The sequence below is a fragment of the Myotis davidii genome, unplaced genomic scaffold, assembly GCF_000327345.1.
Source record: "Myotis davidii unplaced genomic scaffold, ASM32734v1 scaffold54, whole genome shotgun sequence".
Classification (NCBI taxonomy): Eukaryota; Metazoa; Chordata; class Mammalia; order Chiroptera; family Vespertilionidae; genus Myotis; species Myotis davidii.
This window is the reverse complement of record NW_006287915.1, coordinates 1226814-1235463: the sequence shown is the minus strand read 5'-3', so window position 1 is coordinate 1235463 and position 8650 is coordinate 1226814.

Here is an 8650-nt window from a genome sequence, read left to right as displayed (position 1 = left end):
CGGTCGTTATCGCCCGAGGGGTCCCAGACTGCCAGAGGGCACAGGCTAGGCTGAGGGACTCCCTCCCCCCCCCCCCGAGTGCACAAATTTTTGTGCACCGGGCCTCTAGTATATATATAAATGAGGAAATATGAAAATTAGGTCGGGACGCCTTAAAGGTCATGACCAGCTCAGGAGGAGGGGCCTGATGTGGGCCAAGGGCCTGAGAGAACAACAGGCAGGGGGGCTGGCCCCCACCCCAGCCCCATGGCCACAGCTGGGGACCGGGTTTGATTCTGATCAAGGGCATGTACCTAGGTTGCAGGTTCCTCCCTGACTAGGGCCCAGGTCAGGGTTCATGCAAGAGGCAGCCAATCGAAGTGTGCCTCTCACACTGATGTTTCTCTCTGTCTTTCCCTCTTTCTTCCACGCTCTCTAAAAATCAATGGGAAAATATACTCATGTGAGGTTCCAGGCTCTTCCCTGGCTGGGGCCCAGGTCAGTGCTCATGCAGGAGGCAACCAATCAGTGTTCCTCTCACTTTGATGTTTCTGTCTGTCTTTCCCTTTCTCTTCCACATTCTCTAAATTCAATGGAAACATATCCTCAGGTGAGGATAAAAAAAAAAGAAAGAAAGAAATGTCATATCCTATGAAAGAGACATCTTGAAAATGCCGAAAGAAAGTTGTCATTTTTTCATGGTGAAGAGACTAGAGTCCATGTTGAAAACACCTTGGCGGCTGCAGTGGCCAGCAGTGGTAGCAGCAGCGGGGTGATGGGGGTGGCACCTTCCCCTGATCAACCCCATGGCCTCCCATAGAGGGAGGCCAGACTGTGGCTTAGGCCTGCTCCCCACTGGGAGCAGGCCTAAGCCATCAGTAGGACATCCCCTGAGGGCTCCTGGATTGTGAGAGGGGGCAGGCTGGGCTGAGGGACCCCCCCCCCGCCACCCCGCCACTGGGCCTCTAGTTGGTTAATAAAATTGTACAGGTTTCAGGTGTATAATTTTATAATACATCATTGGTATATTTGGGTGTGTGTTTACCACCCAAAGTCAAGTCTCCTTCCATCACCATTTATCCCCATATTTACCCTTTCCTACCGCTCCCCGCCACCCTTTTTCTCTGATAATCACCAAACTGCTGTTTGTGTCTATAAGTTTTGTGTGGGTTTTTTTCTTAATCCCTTCACCTTTTTCACCCTGCCTGCCAACCCCCTCCCCTCTAACAGCTGTCAGTCTGTTCTCTGTATCTATGAATCTGTTTCTATATTGTTTGTTTATTTTATTAGAGTTCATATATAAGTGAAATCATATAGTATTTGTCTTTCTCTGATTAGCTCATTTCACTTCATAATACTCTCTTGAGATTCATCCATGCTGTCACAAATAGTAAGATTTTCTTCTTTTTTACAGCTGAGTAGCATTCCACCGTGTACAGTAAATGTACCATAGTTTTTTTAGTCACTCATCTACTTACTTTTTCTTGGGCTGCTTCCGAATCTTGGCTATTGTAAATTAACATAGGGGTGCATATAGTCTTTCAATTCAGTGTTTAGGTTTTTTTGGATAAATTCCTAGAAGTGAAATCGCTGGTTCATAAGGCAGTTCCATTTTTTATTTTTTGAGGACCCACCCTCCATACTGTTTTCCACAGTGGCTGCACCAATATGCATTCCCCAAAACAGGGCACAAGGATTCCCTTTTCTCTATATCCTTGCCAACACTTGTTATCTACACTAATAAAAGACAAAGATGTTAATTGACTGTACCTTTGCTATACCCACCAGCCAAGCAGAAGAGTATGCAAATTAACCCAACAAAGATGGCCGTTAAATTTGCATACTACAGGTGGTGCGGGCAACGCCAGATGCCGCCCATGGGATCTGGGCCGCAGATCAGGGACCGGGGAGGCAGGGCGGGCAGCGCCAGATGCCACCCGGGGAGGGGGAGTCCCCTGCCCAGGCCTAAGGCCCTAGCCAGGTTAAAGGTTTATCAATCTTGTTTATTTGTTCAAAGAAGCAGTTCTTGGCTTCATTAAGCTTTTGCATTGTTTTTAGACTCTATTGCATTCACTTCTGCTCTGACCTTTATGATTTGCTTCCTTCTACTTACTCTGGGATTTGTTTGTTGTTCTTTTTCTAGTTCTTTTAGATGTAGGGTTAGATCACGGGTGGGCAAACTTTTTGACTTGAGGGCCACAATGGGTTCTTAAACTGGACCAGAGGGCCAGAACAAAAGCATGGATGGAGTGTTTGTGTGAACTAATATAAATTCAAAGTAAACATCATTACATAAAAGGGTACGGTCTTTTTTTTCAATAGTTTTATTCATTTCAAACGGGCCATAGTTTGCCCACAGCTGGTTAGATTGTTTACTTGAGTTTTGCTTTTTGTTTTTTTGTTTTTTGTTTTTTGCTTCTTTATGTAGGCCTGCAATAATTTGAATTTCTCTGTCAGGACTGTTTTTGCTGTGCCCTATAGATTTGGATTTGTTGTGTGTTCATTTTCACTTGTTTCAAGGTATCTTTTGATTTCATTCTTGATCTTAATGTTAACCCATTCATTGATTAGTAACATGCTACATAGCTGATATGTCTTTTTGTGCTTTTCAGTTTTTTTCTTGTGATTGATTTCTTATTTCATATCATTATGGTCAGAGAAGATGCTTGATTTGATTTCAATCTTCTTAAATTTATTGAGACTTCTTTAGTGTCCTATTATGTGGTCTATCCTAGAAAATGTTTCATGTGCACTGTATATTCTGTTGCTTTGGGATGAAATGCTGTAAAGATATCAGTTGAATCCATCTGATATAGTACATCATCTAAGGCCACTGAGTCCTTGATTTTCTGTCTGGGAGATCTATCTGTTGATGTCAATGGGGTGTTAACATTCCCTGCTTTGACTGTATTACTGTCAATCTCTCCCTTTATGTCTACTAAGATTTGCTTTGTATATTCTGTTGTTTCTATCTTGGGTATATAAATGTTTGCAAGGGTTATATCCTATTCTTTGATTGATCCCTTTTGCATTATATAATGTCCTTCTTTGTCTCTTGTTATGGCCTTTCTTTTCAAGTCTCTTTTGTCTAATATAAGTATTGCTACCCCAGCTTCTTTTTAAATTTTCATTTGCATGAAATATCTCTTTTACTTTCAGAATGTGCATGTCTTTTGTTCTGAGGTTGGTCTCTTGTAGACAACATATATATGGGTCTTGTTTTCTTATCCATTCAGCTATCCTATGTTTTTTGATTGGAACATTTAAGGCATTTACATTTAAAGTGATTATTGATAAGTACATATTTACTGCCGTTTTATTCTTCATAACTATGTTTCTCTTTTTCCTCCCCTTCCCTTCTCTTAAAGATGACCCTTTAACATTTTTTAAAATAATGGTTTGTTAGTGATGAACTCTTATCTTTTTCTTGTCTGAAGATATCTTTAGTTCTCTTTCAATTTTAAATAATAGCCTTACTGGGTAGAGTGGTCTTAATTGTATGTCCTTGCTTTTCATGACTTTGAATATTTTGTGCCAATCCCTTCTGGCCCAAAATATTGCTGTTTAAAAATCAGTTGACAGTCTTATGGGAGCTCCCTTACTAACTGTCTTTCTCTTGATGCTTTTAAGATTCTCTCTTTCTTTGTCTTTAACCTTTGCCATTTAGATTATTATGTGTCTTGGTGTGGGCCTCTTTGGATTTATCTTGTTTGGCACTCTCTGTGCTTCCTGGACTTGTGTGTCTTTTTATTTCACCAGGTTAGGAAAGTTTTTTAATCATTCCTCTGGTACTGCTATAATAGATATGCCATAATGCTTCATGTTGTCCCAAAGATCCCTTAAATCAAGCATGTCAAACTCAAAGGCTAATGCAGGCGAAATAAACCAGGTTTAAATTTATGTGGGCTGCAAAAAAACAAAAGCTTCAATTTTAATAGAAATGTAGGTTTATTTTGATAGAGACATGCTGAATACAAAGGGATGAAATAAATGAGTAATTGTTAACAAAAATAATAGACCATTTTAATAAAAATTAATATTTTTTCTTGAACATTAACTTATCAGATACTGAATAACTGCACAAATTAATAAGCATAACACAAACCTATTTTTCTTGTTCTCCGAAAGTGAAATATTTCCTGTTGTGCACACCAAACAAGTCAGTACAAGACTAAAGACATGGCAACTGACTGTCTAGGGCGGGGAAAAAAATGGACACATATGTAATACCCTTTGTAATAAAAAATAAAATTTGAAAAAAAAAATAAAATAAAATAAAAAAATAAAGACATGGCAATTAGCTGCTAAAATATTCTCCGCTGGTATTTGTGGAGAGAAATGGTGCACCTGCATGTAAGGGAAATTAGTGCAACATGATTATAGTAATCAGTCATTAGTAAACATTATAGTTCATTATTAATCACTAGAGGCCCGGTGCACGGATTCATGCACCGGTGGGGTCCCTCGGCCTGGCCTATGGGGATCAGGCCAAAACTGGCTCTCTGACATCCCTCCAGGGGTCCCAGATTGCGAGAGGGCACAGGTCAGGCCGAGGGACCCCACTGGTGCACAATCGAGGCTGCTTCTTTGTGTTTGTTTCTATGTATTAGGTACTAAGTCTCCAGTCTTGGCAGAGTGGTCTTATGTAGTAGGTGTCCTGTGGGACCCAGTGGCACAGTCTCCTTGGTCACCTGAACTATGTGCTCCTTGGGTGGGTTATGGGGGCCCTTCTGTTGTAATTGAGACTTGATTTCTATTGGCCCATTCATGCATGATTTCCACCCTTCGGCTGGATGACTGTGAGAATCGGCCTCAGCCACATTGTATGACCTGATGTGTAGGTGCTGACTATACTAGGGGAACTCACCTCAGTAGGGACCGGTGCCTGCCGAGATCTCCTTTTAGATATGCTGCTTGTGAAGATAATGGGATTCTGCTCTGATGTTGTCTGATGGCTGTGTTGGTTCCGGGGCGTCTTGAGAGGGACTCTGGTGCAGATCAATGTCAGACGCTGCCTGTAACTGAACTTGGGTAACCTGTTTGGAGCTACAGAGTGACTCACAGTTTGTGGCTGCCTCTGCTGGGCCTAGGGGGCATTGGAAGGAACAGGCTGTGCATCAAGGTCAGCTTCCATAAGCACTGAGTCCGGGAGAAGGTCAGCAAAAGGCTCAATGCACCCTCTGCCTGCCTCTGCCTGCCAGCTGCCTGTCAAACTCAGTCACTGAAACAGCCTCAGGTGGTACGTGAGTTGAATGAGGAAGGTTGTCAGTGAGTCACCAGGTAGAGGTTAGTAGTGTTCACTGGATTGGTACAGGCTCAATCTTGGTGCTGTGCTGGGGCTGAGGCCACTCAGCAGAAGTTCCAGTGTACACCAAGTCTAGCTGATACCAACCAGTTACCGTACATACCTGTGTGGTGAGATGGGATCTCAGGAAGCTGTCAGGGTGAGGCCAGCAGAGTTTATTATGCCCCAACAGACCAAGATTTGGCCATATGAAGGGAAATCTCTGCACCAGTTGAGCATGTGAGGCAAAAATGGCCCCCATACTAGAGCCACACAACTCAGACTTTCCCAGATTTTGCTGGGGCCTGAGTTCAGCATGGTAGGGTCATCACAGTTGGGAGGGTGGGGCTAGTGGATCTCCCAGGAGGGAAAGTGCCAGTCAAGCTAGGCGAAAGGAGGGAGAAGTGGCCCCTGACCCAGAGCCACACAACTCAGTCACTGACACCCCTGCATCGTCTTGGGCCTCTACACCCCTGCCCAGATACCTAACTCCTCAACAGGGTGTGGGCTACTCAGGGTGAGTCATAAGGGAGTCCAGAGGTGGGGCTATTGCATTCCCCCAGGCTTATGTGGTGAGGAGGGGAGTGTTCCACCCAGGAAAGATGGTGTCTGTGGTATGGGAGAGGGGCTAAGCACAGAGATCCTGGTGGCTGTCCCTTCTGCTCTCCCCAGAGCCACAGACCCCAATCTCTGTCACATGAGTCTAGTCTGCTCTGCCCTCCCTCCGTTGGAGCCCAGGGTAAGCAGCTGCAAATGAGATTTTGTGCATTGGCCATTAAAGAGAGCCCCTGTGTCTCTAGCAAACTCCTGTCTCTCCTTGGCAGACAGAATCCCAGCTGATTTTTGCAGCTCTGGTGCTCTGAGCTGGGGAGCCCAGTGTGGGGCTACACCCCACATTCTTTAGAAACTGAGATATCCCTCTGGAATCTCAATTCCCATCTGTGGGAGTGGGGGCAACACTTTTTTCATCTACACCTTTCCTGCCCGTCTCAAAATGGCTTCTTCTGTAAGTCTTTGGTTATAGGCGTATGTTTCTCTAGGCTTCTTTGGTTATTCTGGTTGGTTTCTCTATATTTTAATTGTAATTCCAATTTGGTCCTGGGAGGAGGTAAGTGTAGCAGTCACCTACTCTGCCACCATTTTAGAATCTCCTAAAGGTGTTTAAATGACCGAATTTTAATGGGACCTAATATTATTTAAAGACCCTCATCAAAGTACTTGATAAAGTTTACTAGATTAAGATTTTAAATTAAATGAATAGCCAACAGAACTAGAATTTGTTATTTCTAACTTTATTAAATTGAATATTAATTTATGTAACCAGAGTAAAATGGACTTAGCTTTTCCTCTATGCAAAAATCACTTTCAGGGCACCAAATGTTCATTATTAACATCATCTTCTTGGCACTAAAGAGGACCTGGCTTGCAGCATTTCTCAGTTATTAGTATTAGAATAAATCTTTTCAGGTCTACAAAGGGAAGAGTCGGGGAACTCCATTCTAGGGCTTTCAGAGTGAGTCACTCTCTTATTAGAATCAGTGTTTTAAGACTAGGCTGGGGTCATAGAGGTCACTTAATCCAGTCTATAGAGGAAGAAACAAACTGAGACCCAAGGAGGTTGACTTATTTGACATACTCTCTGAACTGGTAGAAGAGCCAGGATTCAATAAAGGTCTCATGACTTCCAACCCAGCATTCTTTCAAATATTAATGTATATTATATTTATTAAGTACTTACTATAAACCAGGCACTGTATGTAGACTCCAAGGATACAGCAGTGATGAGGACAAAATCCTTAACTTCTTGGAGGATGAAGATAGGTGATTAACACATATATAAAGGAAAAAATGTGAGTTCAGTAGTAAATGCTCTAAAGAAAACAAAAGAAGTTGTGATATAAGAGAGTAGTATGCTCAACAGGTGGATGGGGCTGGGATGAGTTAATTTTATTTAGGTTGGTCAGGAAGAAAGTCATCTCCATAGTGTTAACATTTGTACTGGGGGCTGAATGTTGAGAGAAGGCTGCAAAGAGCTGTGGAAAGGATATTTTAGGCATTATGAAATATGGCAAGTACAAAGAGCCTGGGAAGAGAAAAGCTTGAAAGGTAGCATGGGTAATCACTGGAACTTGGAGGCAATATTTGGATTTTATTCTGAGTGTATAATGGGGTCATTGGAGGATGTTGACCAAAGAGTGACAATCAAATTCACCTTTTTAAAGGATCGTTCCAGCTACTATGAAGACAGTGTTCTGTAGGGATGTGAGAGTAGGGACAGGAAAACCAGCTGGGAAGCTGTTGCAATCCTCTGGACAGTGAGTATGATGGTGACTTAAACAAGGGTGGTAACATAAGGAGATGGAAAGAAATAGACCCTTAATATGTCTTGCAGGTAGAATCTACAGAGTCTATGTTGCCATTATTTTTCTGTAACTAAGAGTTATTTTTTTGTTTCCCTTTGATGTCTACATTATTGCAAGTGACAAGGCAGTAATGATAATTGCTCAAAATTTGGAGTCTTACATTTTAAAATATCAGAAGAGGGCATAAGTTTTTGGTGAATTTCAAATGAATACATTCCCCAGCCCCAGACATGGCCCACCTCAAATCCTCTCATCATTCAGGACTCCTTGGATGCTGCTAGTGCTTAATAACTGTATTTTATGTTCTATTTACTCAAGAGACAGATAGATAAAGCAGAAAAGGCATTAGGGAGGGAAGAACCTGGATCCAAATCTTAGTACCATAACTTACCAGCTCTCTGTGATCTTGAGCAAGTTTCCTGACTTCTTTAAACCTTTGTTTTATTGTCTGCAAAATGGACAAGTGTTATGAATATGTTTTAAATATTAAAATAGCTTGCACAGTGCCTGATTGTGCTTCTACTAAGTATTCAAAAAGAGCACCTGCTCCCCTTAACTTGTTCTCTATGTCTTCTTTCACTTTACTGGTAAGAGTATTATACCAGAACAAGGTGAACTTCAGCCTTTTGGACTTACAAGTGAGTATAGAACATAAAGGTACATTTTATGGGGCCTTGGAGTATTTTAGTAGTACTATAAATATCTTCTGCTAGGGTCACTAGTATTTAAAGTAGATGGCACTTGTCATAGGCTGGCTTGAAACTATGACTTTAAAGTTGGTCCCCTGAGGCTTTGTGAAATCACCGACAGTCCTTAATGTTAAGCATTTTCTTAATTAGAACCCTCATTCTGAGAGAAATAATCTAGCATGGAGAAAGCCAGAGTGGGTCCCCTGACAGTTGAAATTATTTAGAGCATAAAACAAGGGCCTCAAGGTCAAGGACTATTTAACCAAGCTTAGTAGAGGTATTTTCAGACTCTCATGCAAATCAAAACCACTAGATTAAATATAATTCTGGGCATA